Here is a 22,529-nt window from a genome sequence, read left to right on the forward strand (position 1 = left end):
GTAATGCCTAAGATATTGATCCTTAGCATTCAATTTCATTTTTGACAACTGCCAATTTTCTTTGATTCACACTTTGTACATTCCATGTTTTAATTATTAATGGGTGTTGACAGTTGTTCCTTCTTATTTTTGAGTTAAGCCACATTACCAAATGAAGGTCCAAAAGGCTTTACTCCACCCTAGTAATTAAGGTTGACTCTACTCTGAGGTGGCTACACTTCCCCAATCATATTTTGAGTGCCTTCCAACCTGAGGGGCTCATCTTCCTGTACCATATATGTTGAACTGTGTTTTGTTGTTATCCATAAATTTTTCATTGGATAATTTCTGGAAGCAGATCAGGCCTTTTTTCTAGTTTGTCTTAGTCTGGAAGCTCCTCTGAAAACTGTCTCCCATGGGTGACTTTACTGGTAATTGAGATACCTGTGGCATATCTTACAGTATCATAGTTGTATACAAGCTAACTCAGAAAAACAAACTGAAAAATATTTAGTGAGCATCTACAATTAGCCAGATACTCTGGTATAGGTGTATAGTAGGGAGAGGGGAGGAAGGTCTCTGTTCTCATGGAGCTTATATTCTGGTTGAGGGAACCAGAATATAAAGAACAAGAATAAAAATATGTGCATTATGTGATATTATAGGTGATGCTAAATACTTTGCAAAAAATGACAAAGAGTAGATAAGGGGCTTGAGAGTGCTGGGATTTGGGATATGCATATGGGTTGCTACTTTAAATGTGGTGGTTAGGGTAGGACTCACTGTGAAGTTCATACTAGAGCAAGCCATTCATGGAGTGTGGGAGTTACCCATGCAGATATCTAGGGGAGAAGCATTCCCTCCAGGCCTAAGACAATAACATTTCTGAAATATTAGAGGAATTGCAAGGTTAGCGTGATTAGAATGAAGAGTGAAGGAGATGAGTTCAGACATTGTAAATTATATATGACTTTGACTTATTCAGAGAGAAATGTGGAGTCTTTGAAGCGTATTGAGTAGATGAATGACATAATGTTACTTACATTCTAAAAGGATCACTCTAGCCCTCTTTTGAGACTATTTTGAGAAATATTAGGCAGAACAGTTAGCAGGGCATTGAGTAATCCAGGGGAGAGCTGATGGTGTCTTAGACTAACATATCGACAGAGACTTCTGGTTTTTAAAGAATGAGAAAAGACGGAGAACACATGTCCACTAAAACCATTTGGAAAACAATTGCTATTTATTTTGGCTGAAGTTTTAATGAAGAGAACAGTGTAGTATTTCATCCCAAAGGATTATAAGACTTTGTTATAATGCTTATTGTTTTTGTTAGATGCTGTCAAGTTGGTTCTGACTCACAGGGATACTATGCACAACAGAATGAAACACTGGCCTGTTCTGCTCCACTCTCACAATCATTATTATGTTTGAGCCGATTGTTGTAGCCACTGTGTCAATCCATCTCATTGTGGGTCTTCTTATTTTTCGATGATCCTCTACTTTGCCGAGCAAGGTGTCCTTCTCCAAGGAATTGTCCCTCCTAATAACATGTCCTTGCTTCTAAGGAGCATTTTGGCTGTGCTTCTTCTGAGACAGATTTGTTCATTCTTCTGGCAGTCTATGGTATATTCAGTATTCTTCACCAACACCGTAATTCAAAGGCATCAATTTTTCTTTAGTCTTCCTTATTCACTGTCCAGCTTTCACATGCATATGAAGCGATTGAAAATACCATGGCTCGAGTCAGGCCCACCTTAATCCTCAAAGAGATATTTTTGCTTTTCAACACTTTAAAGAGATCTTTTGCAGCAGATTTGCCCACCGCATTACGTAGTTTGATTTCCTGACTGCTGCTTCCATGGTCATTAATTGTGGATCCATGTAAAATGAAATCTTTGGCAACTTCAAGCTTTTCTCTGTTTCTCATGATGTTGCTTATTGGTCCATTTGTGAGGATTTTTGTTTTCTTTATGTTGAGGTATAATCCATACTGAAGGCTGTGGTCTTTGCTCTTCATCAGTAAGTGTTGCAAGTCCTCTTTGCTTTCTGTAAGCAAGGTTGTGTCATCTGCATATCACAGGTTGTTAGTGAATCTTCCTCTAATCCTGATGCCCCATTCTTCACAGTGTTTGACATTTCAGTTTTTTTGCTCAACATACATATTGAATAAGTATTGTGAAAGGATACAACCCAGACACACCTCTTTCCTGATTTTAAACCACGCAGTACCCCCTTGGTTTGTTTGAACAACTGCCTGTTTGTCTATGTACAGGTTCCACATGAGCACAATGAAGTGTTCTGGAATTTCCATTCTTGCAATGTTATCCATAATTTGTCATGGTCCACAGTCGAATGCCTTTGCATAGTCAATAAAACAGAGGTCAGCATCCTTTTGGTATTCTCAGCTTTCAGGCAAGATCCATCTAACATCAGCAATTACATCCCTTGCTCCATGTCTTCTTCTGAATCTGGCTTGAATTTCTGGCAGTTCGTTATCAATGTACTGCTGTAACCATTTTTGAATTATCTTCAACAATATTTCACTTGTGTGTGATATTAATGATATTTGATAATTTCCACATTCTGTTGGATCACCTTTCTCTGGATTGGGCACAAATATGGATCTCTTCCAGTCGGTTGGCCAGGTAGCTGTCTTTCAAATTTATTGGCGTTGATGAGTGACACAGTGGCTGCAACAATGGGCTCAAACATAGCAATGATTGTGAGGATGGCACAGGACTGAGCAATGTTACATATTGTTGTACGTGAGGTTGCTATGAGTCGGAACTGACTCACTGGCACATAACAACAACTAACAACTGGTGGTTCAATGGTTAAGTGCTTGGCTGCTAACTGACAGGTGGGTGGTTTGAACGCACCAGCCACTCCAAGGCAGAAAGATGTGGCAGTTTGCTCCCATAAAGATTATAGCCTTTGAAATCTTATGGGGCAGTTCTACTCTGTCTTGTATGGTTGCTGTGGAGTTGGTAGTACACAAGGATTCACAGTATCTTATCTTGTAGGCTATGTCTCTGAATTAGGAATAACTGCAAATTCAGAAAACAGATTACCTGAAATTGACTGCAAATCACTTCAGATATATGTGATTATCACACTGCTAGCACTGGGACTTATGAGATCAATAAATTTTCCTTCTAATTATCTCATGTGTTCTCTAGTATCCGCAAGCAAAACAAATTTTGAGAATAGTGAGTCTGAAATGGTGTATTCATTACTTTTCAATTTACCTTATTATAAAAAATTAGTAAAATTAGTCACTTTTCTAACGTGTAAATATGAGTGATTTGACTGTAAATGTTACCTGAATTTCTTTTACATTTTTATTATCATCAGTATCAAATAATGCATAATAGTAAACAATTACTATTATAATTGTTTAATGGAAAAAAGTATACTAAAATCAAGCATATTTTCAATAGCTGTGTTTCTGATGTGAAACTTCAGAATATAAATATTTATGTTTTTACTTCAATTTAAGGACATTACGTTTGTAGAAATAAATACTAAGAATTTTTAACTGTAGTTCAGTTAAATAAATGAAAAAGGTATATGCCAAGCAGACCTTCTTTCAAGTATATGACTGCAGGTTAAGGTTACTCGTTTATGTTTTCTCTAAAAAGGGAAGAGAAATAACTGACAGACTGCAAAGCAAATGCAGTTATGTTTTTACATTTCCCTAAGAGCAGTTTGATTAGGAAGAACAAGAGAATTTGTTTCTAACTCACAGCCTAAAGCTTGCAATAAATGCGTAGGCAGTATTCATTTGAGAGAGACTAATAAAATCAAACATTGATTTGGTGGGAAGTTGAACACATTTTGAGAATTATAGATTGCAAGTTATAAGATAAAGTAGGACAGATTTTTTTTAATTGCGCTGTAGCCCAAAATAATTCATAGGCACTATTCAATAACATCTTTTTAAATGATCAGCTAGAAGAGCTAAGTAGCACATGAAACTTAAAAATGTTACCACATTTGGGGAAAAAAAAAAGGAAAGGCAGAGAACTGTATCAGCAAAACTAAAAGATACAAGAAAGTTTAAGCAAAGAGTAAAATTAAATTTTACATAAAATACGTAGAGTGAAAAAAAATCATAAGTTGTTCGTTTGTCAGTTTCAAATAAATATGAAAACAAATCCTTATAACTTCATTGATATAAAGTTTATTCAACAACCTAGAAGAAACAACTAATTTGAACAGGGCTGATTTCTTTTTCTTCCTTTTTTTTTAAAGATAAATCTCTTTTTTCATTTCATAGGTCTATTTGTTTTTTTTCTTCCTCTCTCCTACTTTCACTCATGTGCATTCTTATTTCAGTCTACCTTCAGAAATTAAATTTGATTGAATATATATATACATATATGTATAAAACTTCCTTTTTCTCCTATAACTAGTATAAACCAATGAATTTTATTGCTTGTCTCCCTGCACAATTTTAGATGTGTTCCAAAACACAAATTATGTGATGAGATTATGAAAGATAAAAAAATAATAGAATAGAAATCCCATTATCCTACTACAAAAGTCAAACAAAATCTAGATGAGTGTATGCCATGTAACAGGTGTTCTTTAAATGTACGTTATAGACTATTTCAAACTGGCATATGAAGGAAATTTAACTAGAGCCTCTGAAACTACCCATATGTGCATTTCATGAGGCTTCAAAGCCCATAGAAGTCCCTGGGTAGTGGAAACAGCCAAGTGCTTGACTACTAACCAAAAGTTTGAATCAATCCAGAGGTGCCTCAGAAGACAGGCCTGGCGACTTGCTTTTGAATGGTTACAGCCTTGAAAACCCTATGGAGCAGTTCTACTTTGCTCACATGGGGTTGCCATGAGTAGGAATTGACTCCACAGCACTCACAACAGCCGGGGGAAAAAACAAACGTTAGGTTTAAATATATTTTTAGTTAGATTAAGACATTTTAATTTACGTCTGTTTATCAACACATATAAATTCACACACATACATTGTTGTTGTGGGTCAACGAGTCAATTCCAACTCGTAGCGACCCTATAGGACAGAGTAGAACTTCCCTATAGGGTTTCCTAGGCTGTAATGTTTATGGGAGCAGACCACTATATTAAAAAAAAAAAAAAAAAGTAGTTGTGATTAAACGTTAAAGGGTTCCACTTCTGAATGGGATGGGATAGCTTGCATCTGGCCAGCATCCCAACCAAAACTAGAAAAGCCAGATAAAAATAGATAAATCATTTGTTTGAATATATCAGAGAGCTGTAGTAGCAATGAGATCTGGAGGGGTGAAAACTCCAGAAATGGAAGAACTTTAGAGAAGTGAGCTGACATCTGCAGCCAATTTGATTCTGGAGGCCTTTGCTAATTCTGAGGATTAATAAGTGTCTGAGAAATGGGCCTTTGAATTGGCAGAGCGTTACTGGCAGGGGAAGAGAGCTTTTGTTGCAAATTTGGGTTCAAGCCTGTAGACGGATTTTTCTTTTGAGAATTTGCCAATCTTGCATTTTACAGGAAACCCTAATGGCGTAGTGGTTAAGTGCTACAGCTAATAAGCAAAAGGTCGGCAATTCAAATCCACCAGGCACTCCTTGGAAACTTTATGAAGCAGTTCTTTTCTGTCCTATAGGGTTTCTATGAGTTGGAATCGACTTTACGGCAACAGGTTTGCTTTTGGTTGGTTTTGAGTTTTATAGGTAAGAAAACACATACACACACACACACACACAAAACACCAAATTAAACCCTTTGTTGTCCAGCGGATTCCGATTCATAGCAACCCTATAAGATGGAGTAGAACTGCTGCGTAGGGTTTCCAAGGAGTGGCTGGTGGATTTGAACTGCTGACCTTTTGGTTAGCAGTGGAGCTTTTAACCGAAAATGTAATTCGAGTTCTAAGAATCAGGCAGACTCCTCTCAATCTGGTGAGAAAATTTTAGATAAGTGGAAGGGCCATGCTCTAGACACCAGACTCTGGGTTCAAAAGTTCTGGATGATCAAGTACAAAATCAAATGTGGAATGAACTTTCCTGCGTCTTCAATCCAGCTTGAACTAAGCACTCTTTGAGTAAATGTTGGATTCAAACAGAGTGGATTGTTTGGGTTAAGGTGATCAGCCTTCATTCTGCCTAGTAGATGAAAGGCTAAATCATCTCTCAAGAAAGATAACATCATTTGAAGACTTCTCAAAACACAACATCTATCATTTAAGACAAAATTACTAGTCTCCTGGAGCCCTGGTTGTGCAGTTGTTAAGACATCGGCTGCTAACCAAAAGGTTGATGGTTCAAATCCACCAGCTGCTCTGTATGGGGCAGTTCTACTCTGTCCTATAGGGTTGCTATGAACAGGAATTGACTAGATGGCAACTTTTTTTTTTTTTCCACCAAAAGGTAGAGCCCTGTGACCAAAATGAATAGACAAACACAGTAAACTCAAACCCATAGTGATCCATAAAATGGAATTAGCTGATGAAAACTTTCAAATAGCTTCGATAAATACACTAAAGCAAATAAAAGGTAGAGGATTTCACCAGAACACTGGCATCTATGAAAAATAACTAATTAGAAAGAAGCAGAGAAGCTAATAGAAATTCTTAAATTTAGCAAAATTCTTAAACAGATGATTCACAGAAGAAGGTTTGAAAATGGTCAATAAATACATGTTAATTTCATTCTTATCCAGAAAATACAATTAAAACCACAAAGTGTTACCACTATATGGCCACCAGACAGGACATAAAGGAAAAGTCAGAAAAATACCAACTATTATGGTATTTATAGCATATAAATTGGTATAAATTGACACAACTATTTGAAAAACTGTTTAGTAACATTTTATAAAGAAGAATATATGTATTCTCTTTGATCCACCAATCCAAACTTGGTATATATCTAACATATATTCAACTAAAGGTATATACCAAATGTTCAAAGCAACTTTACTCATAAAATTTAAAAAGCTGAAAGAACTCAAAATGCCCCTTACTGTAGAGGGTTGTCTTAGTTATCTAGTGCTGCTATAACAGAAATACCATGAGTGGATGGCTTTACCAAAGAGAAATTTATTCTCTCACAGTCTGGCAGGCTAGAAGTATGAATTCAGGGTGCCACCTCCAGGGGAAGGCTTTCTCTCTCCTCGGCTCTGGGGGAAGGTCCTTGTCGTCAATCCTCCCAGGTTGAAGAGCTTCTCAGCACAAGCACCCAAAGTCCAAAGGATGCGTATGAGATCGCCATGTCTCTCTGCTGGCTTCTTGCTTCTCTCTTTTATATCTCAAGAGATTGGCTTTAGACAAAACATAATCTTGCAGATTGAGTCCTGCATCATTAACATAACTGACGATAATCCCACTTCATTAACATCATAGAGGTAGTATTTACAACACATAGGAAAATCACATCAGATCACAAAATGGTGGAAACCACACAATATTGGAAATTATGGCCTAGACAAGTTGACACACACTTTCGGGGACACAATTCAATCTATGACAAGAGGTAAAGGTGTATAATATATATATATATAATGATATCATTGAACTTGAAATTCAATGAGGTTTTCCTGCATAAGTTCAGAAACCTGCTCACAGCAGCTTTGTTTTCTGGCTTGGACTATTGCTAGCAATCAATGTCGGAGCCCTAGTGGCACACTGTTTAAGAGCTATGGCTGTAACCAAAAAGGTCAGCAGTTGGAATACACTATTTGCTCCTTGGAAACCCTTTGGGACTGTTCTTCTCTGCCCTATAGAGTTGCTATGAGTCAGAATCAACTTGCCACTATGAGTTTGTTTGTTTTTGGTATCAGGAAGGAGCCCTGGTTGGGCAATGGTTAAGTGCTCAGCTGCTAACCAAAAGGTTGGCAGTTTGAACCCATCCAGTGGCTCCGCTCGAGAAAAGACCTGGTGATATGCTTCTGTAAAGATTAAAGTCTCGAAAACCCTATGGGGCAGTTCTGCTCTGTCACATGAGGTCACTATTGACTCAATGGCACACAACAACAACATACTATAAGGTAGTGAAAAATAAGTGAATAAAAAAACTGTATAAATCAACATGTAAGAATATCACAAAATTAAAATTGAGAAAAGAAAGCAAGACATACTTTATGATTTCATTACATGATGCTAAAATAAAATCAAAATTGATCTAAGGTGTTTGAATTCAGGATGGGATTTGATGACTGGAGTGGGGCGCAAGGGGCAATTTTGAGATCTTAGTAATGTTCTATTTCTTGGTTTAGGTGTTGGTCACACAGTTGTATTAACTTTATGAGAATGCATTGAGCAGTACACTTCAGATTTATACTCTTTCCTCTTGTACTTCAGTAAAAGGTTTAGATTAAAAATAAGACTTTTTATTTGAAAACAATGCAAAATTTTAACAAGCACAAGAGATTTTGTACTACCAAAATAATGTTGACCTTTAAAGTAGTCATATATGTATATTAAACTGTGTTTACATGGATGAGATTCATGCTACATAATTTCCAATTTTTGTAATTGCTTTTGAATTCCTTTGTACAAATCGTTTTAAAAAATCAGAGTCATTACTACAATTTAATCTCTTTCTCCAATATTCAATGTATTAAAATAGGAAGTAAATAGCATTAAATCACAAGAACCAGTCATAGGCAAACACAGAGTATTCTAGGCAAGCAGGAAATAGGAAAAATATATATGTACTGTTAAAACCCTGTGGTATTGAAAATGACTTTGTTTTCTAAACAGTATTAGGATACTTCTAAATCTAAAACAAAAGTAACTCAGTTTATTATGATGATATTCCCAAGGAAAAGAGAAACTAAAATAAGTGATCTTGATCACGTGGCTTGTGCAAAACCCTTGCTCTGACAATCCAGATGATAAAAGATGTAGCCTAGTCAGTAAGGCACTGTATTTACAATAGCTAGTTTACTCAGATATGGCCACACAGGTATCATAAATATGACGTCTTAAGAAGCTTTTTATAAATTAAGTCAACATGCCAGTTTTTAGTGAAACACAAACCCACAACAGGACAGAGGCTCACTATTTAATGTTCCTATCTGTAGAAACTTAAGTTTAAAGGAGAGCATGTAGAAACTTATTCATTGTGAAAGCATGTATTTTCTGGAGCACAGTGAAAAAAAGACCTCTGATAGTTTTGTTAAAGTTTTGATTGCTACACTCAAAATTAAATAACACTTATCAAAAATATCTTACCTTTGGTTTATTATTGCTGCTGGAGTACCCATCATATGCATAATTTATTTTTCTATTTGTTCAACTTAGACAAGTAAACTGGATTTTGCTTATAAAATGTGTGGACATTTTCAGGTTCTGTTGTATTTGGTTGTTGATGGAATCATCCTCTCAGATCTTAAGCTGGGTTGTAGTTTGATGTAAATTTTTTTTAACAGTCCAGTGATCAAGAGTCTGAAGTTCCTCAGCAGGAAAACTTCATTAATGTGTAGGCTTTTTTTTTTTTTTTTTTTAGTTGTTGTAGTTTAAGTAAAGTTTACATTTCAAGTTAGTCTCCCATACAAAATTTTATACATACATTATTATGTGACCCTAATTGCTCACCCCATTCCGTGACAGCACACTCCTCCTTTCCACCCCTGGTTCCCCATGTCCATTCAAGCAGCTCCTAACCCGCTCCACCTTCCCATCTCACCTCTGGACAGAAGCTGCCCCTTTGGTCTCTTGTATCTACTTGACTAAGAGGCACACTCTTCACGAGTATCACTTTATGTCCCACAGTCCAGTCCAATCCCTGTCCGAAGAGTTGGCCTTGGAAATTGTTTTAGTTCTGGGCTGATAGAGAATCCAGGGGCCATGCTTTCTGGGGTACCTCCAGTCTCCGTCAGACCATTAAGTCTGATCTTATTACTAGAATTTGAGTTCTGCACCCCATCTTTCTGCTGCTCCATCATGGACTCTCTGTTGTTTTCCCTGTCAGGGAGGTAATTGGTGGTAGCCGGGCACCGTCTAGTTCTTCTGGTCTCAGGCTGATGAAGTCTCTGGTTTATGTGGCCCTTTCTGTCTCTTGGGCTAATACTTTCCTTGTGTCTTTGGTGTTCTTCATTAATGTGTAGGCTTTTTTTCTTTTCTTTTCTTTTCCTCTGCTTTTGGTACAGTTTAAGTCCTGGGGCCAACGCTCTGTATCCAGCCCCTCATAGTAAGAATCAGCTTTTGGCTGAGCCTGGCCTACGTTCTGATGTTGCTGACCAAGGTATGAATGAGAAGCATTTGGGGTTGTGCTTTTCCTTGTAACTCAGTCATTTGAATGCTTTTGATCCATGGAAATAAAAGGGGTCTGAATTGTGCCTTCACACTTGGCTCTTGTTTCCAGCACTCACACTACCACTATTAGGGCTTGTCAGTGGTACTGGGACACGTCCACAGTGTATTTTCTCTGAAGCCGCTGTGATTTTCTCAACAAGAGGAGTGTTTTGTGGCTCTGTGTGCTTTCCTGCAGTCTGCTGGGATCTGTGTTCTGTGCCATTTTCCTCTTACTGACACTCTTCCCTGATTTCTTTACCTAAAGAAAGGCTTCCCCCTATTTATACGTTAATTTCATCGGGTTTAGAGTCAGGGTAAATTGTTTAAGTGCCTAGATAGTTGGATAGAAGTGGATTTAAAAGGCTAAGTATACAGTATCATCATTCAAAATTAGAATGGATAAAAGCATTAACTTTGAAACAGAGTATCCGGTTCAAGTCCTGGCTCAGTCAATTCCTAACTATGTGACCTTGGAAAAGACATATAAACTCTCTGGACTTTAGTTTCTTCACCTAAAAATAGAATAATAATAGCAATCACTTCTTAAATTTGTTATGGGGAGTAAATGAGTTAATTAAGGTACTGCACTATAAGATTGCCTGGCACATGTTAAACTATACAAATGTTAGCTATTATTATCATTACAAATATTCTAAAAAACTTTCTCTAAGATATGACTTACCACTTCAGAATTCCAAGGGGTAACATGTAGTTTTATTGATAACATCTGTGATTCAATTCTGGGTAACATACTTTGTTTTTGTTTGTTAATAATAAGAATATAATGCAGATAAAATAGATAAATGCATTTGATTTCAGTAGCTAACAGTTCAATTCAAACATCATATTGGAGGATTTGCAATAAAGTAAAATTAAATCCTAGTCTCTAAGGACCTTACAATCTGTTCACTGTAGTAAAAGGAAAAAGAGAATAGGAGAAGGGAGGGAAGGGGAGTCGAGGGCAGAGGAGGGGTAGCTTCCAGAGGGGAGCCAGGGCAGGGCAGGGCCAATGCTGAGGCAAGGCCTCTAGAAAAGAGAAGAGAGAAAATGAATGAGGGTGCCTGAAAGTGTGACATTTAATTAGTTCAGAATAGGAAACCCTGATGGCATAGTGGTTAAGAGCTATGGTTGCTAACCAGAAGGTTGGCAGTTTGAATCCACCAGGTGTTCCCTGGAAACTCTATGGGGCAGTTCTACTCTGTCCTATAGGGTTACTATGAGTTCTACTCTGTCCTATGGGGTTGCTGTGAGTCGGAGTTGACTTGACAGTAATGGGTTTGCTTTGTTTTTTTTTTTTTTTTGGTATGGCTCTGATATGTAATTCTAATTAATTAAATTTATTTACCTGTTTGTTAATTTATTTATTTGCTAGTTCAATCATTCATTCATTATGTTATGCATTTAAATGGCATTAATTAAATTACAGGTATAATTACAACAGCACTCCAGATACTATTAATCATAAAAGTAAAATAAAAACATACTCTCTTTCAATATAGTACTTTTTTTTCCTTAAGCCAAAAATAGCAAAAAAATAAAATAAAATAAAAATTTAAAAGAAGACCAAGATTCTACGGGCCCTGAAACCTCGAAATAAGGTGTATTTTCCTGAATAGTTGCTTTCCTAAAAATAATGTCTGTAGATTACATAAAAAAACAAGAAACTCATTGCAGTAAGTGATTATAACTCATAGCAAACCTACAGGACAGAGTAGAACAGCCCCATAGGGTTTCCAAGGAGTGCCTGGTGGATTTGAACTGCTAGCAGCTGAACACTTAACCACGGCACCACCATAGGTTATTTATAGATTACTTCAAAATATATATTTGCAGTTATTTTTATATTTTTAGTGTTCTCATAGTTAGGCTAGAAAACAAAACACAAAATAAAACAACAAAAATAAGTGATAAAAAATAGTAATCAATACACAACTACATGGCAGAAGAAATTCTAATATGTAGCCACATTTCTTTTTATTATTTTTCCCATACAAAATTTGTACACACATTGTTATGTGACCCTAATTGCTCTCCCCATACTGTGACAGCACACTCCTTTCCACCCCTGATTCCCCATGTCCATTCAACCAGCTCCTAACCCTCTCTGCCTTCTCATCTCACCTTCGGACAGAAGCTGCCCATTTAGCCTCTTGTATCTACTGGAGCTAAGAGACACACTTCTCATGAGTATCACTTTACGTCCCACAGTCCAGTCCAATTCCTGTCTGAAGAGTTGACCTTGGAAATTGTTTTAGTTCTGGGCTGATAGAGAATCCAGGGGTCATGCTTTCCAGGGTTCCTCCAGTCTCAGTCAGGCCATTAAGTCTGGTCTTCTTACTAGAATTTGAGTTCTGCACCCCACCTTTCTTCTGCTCCATCCAGGGCTCTCTGTCAGGGCAGTTATTGGTGGTAGCCGGGCACCATCTAGTTCTTCTGGTCCCAGGCTGAGGAAGTCTCTGGTTTATGTGGCCCTTTCTGTCTCTTGGGCTAATACTTTCCTTGTGTCTTTGGTGCTCTTCATTCTCCTTTACTCCAGGTGTTTGGGACCAACTGATGCATCTTAGATGTCTGCTTCCAAGCCTTTAAGACCCCAGACACCACTCACCAATGAAGGATGCAGAACATTTTCTTAATAAGCTTTCTCATGACAATTGACCTAGATGTACTCTGAAAGCATGGTCCCCAGATCCCTACCCCTGCTACTCTGTCTCTTAAAGTGTTTGATTGTATTCAGGAAACTTCTTAGCTTTGGTTTAGTCCAGTTGTGCTGACTTCCCCTGTGGTGTATGCTGTCCTTCCCTTCACCTAAGATAATTCTTATCTACTATCTAGTTAGTAAATAAACCTCACCCTCCCTCCCCACCCTAGTAACCATCAAAGAATGTTTTCTTCTGTGTTTAAACCTTTTATTGAGTTCTTATAATAGTGGTCTTATACAGTATTTGTCCTTCTGTGACTGACTAAATTCACTCAGGATAATGACCTCCAGCTTCCTCCATGTTATAAGATGTTTCATGTCTTCATCGTCGTTCTTCATTATTGCGTAGTATTACATAGTGTGGATATACCATAATTTGTTTATCCATTCATCCATTGGTGGTCACCTTGGTTGCTTCCATCTTTTTGCTATTGTGAATAGGGCTGCAATGTACGCATATATCTATTCTTGTGACGTGGTATGCATATATCTATTCGTGTGACGGCTCTTATTTCTCTAGGATATAGTCCAAGGAGTGGGATAGCTAGATCATATGGCACTTCTATTTCTAGCTTTTTAAGGAAGCGTCAAATCAATTTCCAAACTGTTTGTACCATTTTACATTCCCACCAACTGTGTATAAGTGTTCCAGTCTCTCCACAACCTATCCAGCATTTATTATTATGTGTTTTTTGGATTAATGCTAGCCTTGTTGGGGTGAGATGATATCTTATTGTACTTTTGATCTGCATTTCTCTAATTGTAGCCACATTTCTGACTCTTGCTTTTAAATATTTAACAAGATACACAAGTACTGATAATGAGACTTTCCAGAAGACCAGATAGATACACACTTACCATAGAACTATATCTCATAGGTGTAATGAAAATTGTAAACACGCAACTGATTTTGGATATTGAACTTGAAGCTATTGTCATGTTAATACACAACATAATGATTCAAAGGATGCCCCTAATTACCAGAATATATTTCATTTAATATGAAGAGGTGGTCTCGCACTTAGACAAAATGCATCTTAAAACAAAAGTTTCAAATCCCAGCTTTGCAAACAATACATGATATTAGATAAATAAGAAAAACAGCTGTAATTGTGGTGAGATTATCTATCAGCACTGGTGATTTTCCGTGGACCACATTTTCAGTTAAAGTCTTGTAAACCAGAATATGTTCTGAATTCTATCCCTTAGATGAAGCGTATTTTTTAAAATTTTGTCTGCCGGTGACATTGACATTTCAAAGTTTCAATGATTATGCTGAATTACCGTGACTTGCAATTAAACTATAAAATGGGACCAGAGAACTATATAAAATCAGTACTCATTAACTTTCTTAATAGCTCTAAAATATTTAAAAATACAATTCTCTGTAATTTTTGAACAATTTCTGGTAATTATTTAGTGGAGGTGGAGGAAAAGGAGGACAAGATTCTCTCAAAAGGGAGAAAATGAGAGTTTGATGTAGATTATACATATGTTGTTTTTAAATTTAAACAAGGAAAACTGCTATCTCAATATGTGAACAATTACATAATCAGAGTCACTGCATCACCATCAGCGTTACCATCATTATAATCATCATCACCAGCATATCACCATGGCCGTGTATGAGCCTAGAAGGTAAAAAACAAATTAAAAACACTCACCTTAGCTCTAAAAACTTTTCAGATTACTGAGTTATTTCTTAGTTTCTCTTTATGACATATCAGCTTAAGAGCTTTTCACCTAGTTTACTTCTACGCTACCCATCAACCTTTGCTAAAGTACTCCAAAGAAACCACTTTTATTAAAAGCATCAAACACATACATCCATATTGCTATTTTTCCTCAACTTTTTAGCAATCTAAAATACAGCTGTCCACTCTTTCTGTCTTAACACATTCCCTTCTGTCGGTTTTCTTTAGAAGAGAAAACTGCCCTCTCTTCTCAGGCTCCATTGTCTCTCCTTCTTTACCCACCCTCTGAATATAGGACTTCTCAGGTCTTGATCTTCGCCTCTCTTCTCTTCCTTATATGCTTTCTTCCACATTCTTTGGAAAATAAAATGAAAAATAATCCAGTATGTTCTTATGGCTTTAAATACTGTACAAAATTATAAATTTATCTCATACTTCTCTGAGTTGCAACCTGTATGCCTGAAAAAAATACTTAAGATTTTCACTTGGCCATATCACAAGCAGGAGTCCTGGGTAGTGCAAATGGTTAACTCTTTTGGTTGCTAACAGAAAAGTTGGAAATTCTAGTCCACCCAGAGGTGCCTTGGAAAAAAATTAGCATTGAAAACCCTATGGAGCACAGTTCTACTGTGACACACATGACATTACTGTAAATTGGAGTCCACTCGATGGCAACTGGTTATATCAAAGGCATCTTAAATTTATTGTGTCCAAAAACGAAGTCTTGTGCACACATCCCCATAATACACATGGGAAATCTCTTTTTTTATCACTTGTCTCTGTCTCTGTAAATAGCACTCCCATCTACCTAGATGCCTAAGGCAGAGTATTGCGGGCTATGCTTAGCTCTTTGTTCTCCACTCCTTCATAACCAATCCCTAAAGAAGTTATGCGACTTTGTATTGCCACTAACCTTGGACTAGTCAATATCTTGATGACTGCAGTTTCCCCCTAACTTGTCTCTCTTTCTCTTGTATCTTCCATTATCTATATTATATAGGAATTCTTTTTAAAAAGAGGAAAATATAATTCCCCTTCTTATAACTTTTCAATGGATATCCAGTGTATTTTGAGTAAAATTAAAACTCCTTAAAATGGACCCTTCATGTTTGTTATGGTTTGAATTGTGTCCCCCAAAAACTTGTGTTGTCAATCCTGTCTCCCATGCCTGTGGTTATAATCACATTTGGGAATGGGTTGACTTTGTTACGTTAATGAGACAGGATTAGCGTAGGGTGTATTTGGAGTCAGTCTTCTTACACAATATAAAAGGAGCAGATTAAGGAAGGAGAGATGGGGGAAGATTGATGCCAAGCCACATGGAGATCTCCAAGGAACCAAGAAAAAGAAGCTGAAGAGATATTGCCCTAGAGCCAACGGAGAGAGAATGTCTTTCCCTAGAGCCAGCACCCTGATTTCAGACTTCTATTGTTGTTGTTGTTAGGTGCCATCCAGTTGATTCCGATTCATAGGGGCCTTATGTGCAACAGAATGAAACACTGCCCAGTCCTGCGACATCCTCACAATCCCTGCTATGTTTTATGTATTAGCCCATTGCTGCAGTCACAGTATCAATCCATCTCATTGAGGGTCTTATTTTTGCTCACTCTCCTTTACCAAACATGATTTTCTTCTCCAGGGACTGGTCCCTCCTGATAACAACACATACAAAGCATGTGAGATGAAGTCTCACCATCCCTGCTTCTAAGGAGCATTCTGGCTGTACTTCTTCCAAGACAGATTTGTTCCTTCTTCTGGCAGTCCATGGTATATTAAATATTCATCTGACATAAGCAATGACATCCTTTGTTCCATGTCCTATTCTGAATCTGGCTTAAATTCCTGGCAGTTTCCTGTCCATGTACTGCTACAACAGTTTTTGAATTATCTTCAGCAAAACTTTAAACTTGTGTGTGACACTAACGATATTGTTCGATAATTTCTGCATTCTGTTAGATCACCTTTCATTGGAATGGGCACAAATATGGGTCTCTTCCTTCACTTAGCAAGGTAACTCTCTTCCAAATTTCTTGGCATAGATGAGTGAGCATCTCCTGCAGTACATCCATTTCTTGAAAAATCTCAGTTGATATTCCATCAATTCCTGGAGTCTTCTTTTTCATGGATGCTGTCAGTGCGACTTGGAATTCTTCCTTAAATAGTATCTGTTCTTGATCATATGCCACCTCCTGAAATGGCTGAACATCAACCAATTCTTTTTGGTACTGTGACTCTGTGTATTACTTCTATCTTCTTTTGTTGCTTCCTGCACCATTCAATATTTTGCCCATATAATCCTTCAATACCACAATTGGAGGCTTGAATTTTTTCTTGAGTTCTCTCACCTTGAGAAATGCCATGGGTGTTCTTCCCTTTTGGTTTTCTAACTCCAGGTCTTTGTACATTTCATTATAATATGTTACTTTGTCTTCTTTAGCTGCCCTTTCAAATCTTCTGTTCAGTTCTTTTACTTCATCATTTCTTCCATTTGCCTTAGCTACTCGATGTTCAAGAGCAAGTTTCAGAGTCTCTTCTGACATGCATTTTGGTCTTTACTTTCTTATCTGTCTTTTTAATGATCTCCTGCTTTCTTCATATATAATATCCTTGATGTCATCCATGACTTGTCTGGTCTTTGGTAATTGGTGTCCAATGAGTCAAATCTATTCTTGAGATGGTCTCTAAATTCAGGTGGGCTGCACTCAAGTTCGTACTTTGGCTCTCGTGGACTTGTTTGATTTTCTTCAGCTTCAATTTGAACTTTCATATAAGCAGTTGATGATCTTTTCCTTAGTTGGCCCCTGGCCTTGTTCTGATTGATGATATTGAACTTCTCCAACAACTCTTTCCACAGATGTAGTCAACTTGATTCCTGTGTATTCCATCCAGCGAGGTCTACATGTATAGTCACCATTTATGTTGTTGAAAAAAGGTATTTGTGATGAAGAGGTCATTGGTCTTGAAAAATTCTGTCATGCAGTCTCTGGTGTCATTTCTATCACTGAGGCCATATTTTCCAACTACTGATCCTTCTTCTTTGTTTCCAACTTTCACATTCCAATCACTAGTAATTATTGATGCATGTTGATTGCATGTTTGATCTATTTCAGACCACAGATGTTGATAAAAACATCGATTTCTTCATCTTTGACATTAGTGGTTTGAGTGTAAATTTGAAAAATAGTTGAATTAACTGGTCTTTCTTGTAGGTGTATAGATATTATCCTATCAGTGACAGGATTATACTTTGCGATAAATCTTAGAATGTTCTTTTTGATGATGAATGTGATGCCATTCCTCTTCAATTTGTCATTCCCAGCATAATAGACTATAAGATTGTCTGATTCAAAATGGCCAATACCAGTCTGTTTCAGCTCACTAAGCCTAGGAGACTGATCTTTTTGCCTTCCATTTCATTTTTGACAACTTCCAATTTTCCTAGATTCATACTTCGTACATTCCATGTTCCAATTATTAATGGATTTTTGCAGCTGTTTCTTCTCATTTTGAATCATGCCACATCAGCAAATGAAGATCCCGAAAGCTTGACTCCATCTGCTTCATCAAGGTAGACTCTCCTTTGAAGAAGCAACTCTTCCTCAGTCATATTTTGAGTGCCTTCCAGCCTGAGGGGCTCATCTTCTGGCACTATATCAAACAATGTTCCCCGCATATTCATTAGATTTTCACTTGCCAATTTTTTCAGAAGTAGGCTGCCAGATCCTTCTTCCTATCCTCTAAATTGTAAAAAAATAAATTTCTGTTTGTTAAAGCCACCCACTTGTTGTATTTTTGTTACAGCAGCACTAGATAACTAAGACAATCTTATAGCTGCTACCAATCTTTGAAACTACCAGTTTCACATGCTTCCCCTGCCTGCTTAGCTCTAGCTGTCTTGACTACCTTTCATTTTCTCAAACACACCCATTGCTTCCCTGTCTTAAGACCTTCACACATGTAGTTGATTCTTCCAGGTATTTCTTTTCCCAGATTCTTCCATGGCTGTTTTCTTCCATCCTTTAAGATTCAGTTTCAAAATTCTTCCTCAGAAATACTTTATCCCATCTCTTAGTCTTTATTTGTTGCCCTCCAACTTTTCTCCATCTCTTTATCCTATTCACTTTGCTCATATCCTGTATCTAGCAGAATATTTGTTTTGTTTCTTTCTTCCTTTTTTGGTATAATAATGGTTAAATTACCTGTCAATAGTGATGATTTTCTGTAAACCTCATTTTTGTTTATAGGCTTGTGTCCTAGTTATCTAGTGCTGCTCTAACAGAAATAACACAAGTAGATGGCTTCAACAAAGAGAAGTTATTCTCTCACAGTTAGCAGGATTGAAATCCAAGTTCAAGGTGCCAGCTCCAAGGGAAGCCTTTCTCTTTCTGTCTGCTCTGAGGAAAGGTCCTTGTCATCAATCTTCCCTGGTTGAGGAGATTCTCAGTGCAGGGATCCCAGGTCCAAAGGATGTGCTATTCTCTGGACTCTTATTTCTTGGTGGTGTGAGGTCCCCCTCCTCTCTGTTCAATTCTCTCTTTCATATATCAAAAGAGATTGACTCAAGATACAACCTAATCCTGTAGATTGAGTCCTGCCTCATTAACGTAACTGCCTCTAATCCTGCCTCATTAACATCATAGAGGTTAACATTTACAATGCATAGGAAAATCACATCAGATCACAAAATGGTGGACAACCACACAGTACTGGGAATCATGGCCTAGCCAAATTGACACACATTTTTGGGACACACAATTCAATCCATAACATTCTACCCTTTAGCCTCCCTTGCCACATGTAAAACATTCAGCCCGTCATATCACAGCAAAAGTCTTAAATCAACTCCTAGTCCAAAGTCCAAAACTTCCTCTTCATCTGTGAAATCTAGAATACAAGTTATCTACTTCCCAAGTACAACAGTGGAACAGGCACAAGGTAGACATTTGCATTACAAATGGAAGAAACTGAAGGGAGAGAAAGATAACAGGCACCAAGCAAGTCAGCATTACATTAGCCCTCAAGGCTTGAAAACAATGCTGTGTTCTGTGAGACGAGATTTACACAATGGCCCTGCCCTCTGGACTCTAGGTATTGGCCACACTCAGAATTCTACATGGAGGTCCCCTGGACCTGGGTTTCAGGTCCACCTCCCAGACCCACTGGAACCGTAACTCTGCTCCCTCGGACTTGGGCTGCCCTATTCTCCAAGTCCATCTGAGTGGCAACTCCACCCTTTGAGTCTGAGGCAGCTCTGCTTCCTGTGTTCCTTACCTTTCCAGCTTCTGCTTCCTCATTCCTTGGCCTCTCGACCCCTCAGACCTTGAGTCTGCCTTTCAGGGGTAAGTGTTCCAAAGCTCTTCAGCTGTACTGATAAGTGCTCAGAGGCGCCCCACTCTGCCAGGAGGTCTCCTGCCAAAGGCACTCATCTCTCTTGCTCTGTGTGTCGGCTCCAGCACTATCTGACACTGGTCTCCTGGTTCTGCTGCTACTTCTTGCCATCTGTGCTGTCTCTGGTGTTAACAGTTCACTTCCAAGTCTTCACCAGAATTGTCTTTCATGTCCATAATTCCACCAACAGTCTCTTCAAGGCAATCTAGGCTTTTACTATTAGACACTTTAAAATTCTTCCAGCTTGTACCCATTCACAGTCTCAAGACTGCTTCCACATTGTAGATATCTGTTAGACCAACACCCCACTCTCTCGGTATCAAATTCTGTCTTAGTTATCTAGTTCTGCTATAATAGAAATACCACAAGTGCATAGTTTTAATGAAGAGAAATTTATTCTCTCATAGTCTAGGAGGCTAGAAGTCCAAATTCAGGGTGCCAGCTCCAGGGGGAAGGTTTCTCTTTCTGTTGGTTCTGGGGGAAGGTGTTTGTCATCAATCTTCCCAGGTCAAGGAGATTCTCAGTGCAGGGACCTCAGGTTCAAAAGATGCTCTATTCTCTTGGCCCTTGTTTCTTGGTAGTATGAGGTCCCCCTCCTCTCTGCTCAATTCTCTCTTTCATATCTCAGAAGAGATTGACTCAAAATGCAATCTAATCCTGTAGATTGAGTCCTGCCTCAGTCTACATATATTTTGAATTCTATCCCATAGATGAAACATTTAAAAAATCATATTTGTTTATGACATACTTACTGTAGTACAATCTTTGGAATGACAGAGACCATGTATTTATTGTTTGTTGCTATGTACTCAGTGTCTAGCACGGTACTTGGCACATGAAACTCTAAATTATATGTATTTTTGAATCAGTCAATGAAAAAGAAATTATGATAAAGGCTTAAAATTTTCCACAGAAAAACTTTTTAAATTCCTACTACCTTGTTAGCTATGGTCTAGGAGATTTTTCCTTATGTTTATCTTACCACAAAAAATGGAACATATTTTAATTCAGAACCTGAATTTCATTATCCACATATAATAGAAGCCCAAATGTAGAAATTCATACCAATTTCTAATATATAAAACATTATTTTCAATAGTGACATTTTTTGACAAACTTGTTTTTTGGTAGAATAGGTTGCTACCCTAATCTACCAAGGACAAAATTTAAATTACAAAAATGAATAAAAAAGCTCAGATGCATTCTATCTTAGTCTGCTGCCTTAATTTTGTCAGTACTACATTGTCCTACAGATTTAGAGGAACATGGTATAACTAAAGCCTCATGATGGAAATTTTTGAATGTCATCAGTTGAATGTTACCAAGAGAAATGTTCAACATCAACTGCACATTCCATGTTTTCCTTTGAGAAAGAGAATAAGAAATAAACAAAAGACCTTTGAAAAAGAGATTTGCGCTGTAAGTCTACAGTGGAAAGAAGAGGAGCTTCTACCACACTCTACTTGAGCAAAGCTGGAAGCCTTAATGAATAAGAACATTGAATTCTCCTTCAAGCAAGGTTAATTTAGGGCTTTTCTGCCCTTAGAACTATCCATAAATTAATTTCTACAACCTATAACATTTTTATTAGCTCTTTCAGGAGAAAATTTGAATGCCGTGTGCATAAAAATCCTCTCATCTCACATTCCCTGCTTAAGAATCAAATGACATATATAAAAAAGTATTTGTGCCCCATCTTATGCTTGTCAATTAGCAATGCTGGAGAAATACTTCAGTTTCACAAATGTAAAAATACTAAATCACGTAATGACTGGAGATTTCTTTTTGGCTCTGATGCTTTTTCAATATATCTTCTAACGCCTGTGTTTAGTATAAGGTTGTTTTTTTGCTTATCAACTCTGCTCCAATCCGTTGTGAACTATTTGTCAAAAGACCTATTTTTTTTTCATTCCTTATATTCTAATGTGTTGTTATTTGAACTTAATCAGTTATTTAACCACTTTGGCTAAATTAACCAAGTTTCCTAAACAACAGAATGGGATTTGGACTAAAAATGATAACTGAGTGATCATCTATCATTATCAAAGTAGGTTTCGCCTAATTTATTTTAAACAAAATACAGCTAACTTTATTCTAAGGAGAGCTGATGGAGCAGTGGTTAAAGCGCTTGACTGCTAACTGAGAGGTTGGTCGTTTGAACCCACCAGCTGCTCTGAGGGAAAAAAGAACTAGTGATCTGCTTCTCTAAAGATTACAACCTTGGAAACCCCATGAGGCAGTTCTACTCTGTCCTATAGGGTTGCTATGAGTTGGAATTTGATTTGACAGCAACAGATTAGCCTTATTCTGGTGTTATCAAATTTTACAGTGGTGGACTGGCTTCAACAATTGCTGAGTCCCCTGGGCCGGAAGTAGAATCCATTACACTGGCCTTGGGGAGGGAACAAATTAACAAACATGGGGGAAAAAAAATGTCAGTTCTCCTAAGCCAGGAACTCAGGATAGGCACAGATCATTTGCCTAGGCACAGGCATAAGGGATCTATGGACT

This window comes from Trichechus manatus, unplaced genomic scaffold (genome assembly GCF_000243295.1).
Source record: "Trichechus manatus latirostris isolate Lorelei unplaced genomic scaffold, TriManLat1.0 scaffold00013, whole genome shotgun sequence".
In the NCBI taxonomy this organism is placed as follows: Eukaryota; Metazoa; Chordata; class Mammalia; order Sirenia; family Trichechidae; genus Trichechus; species Trichechus manatus.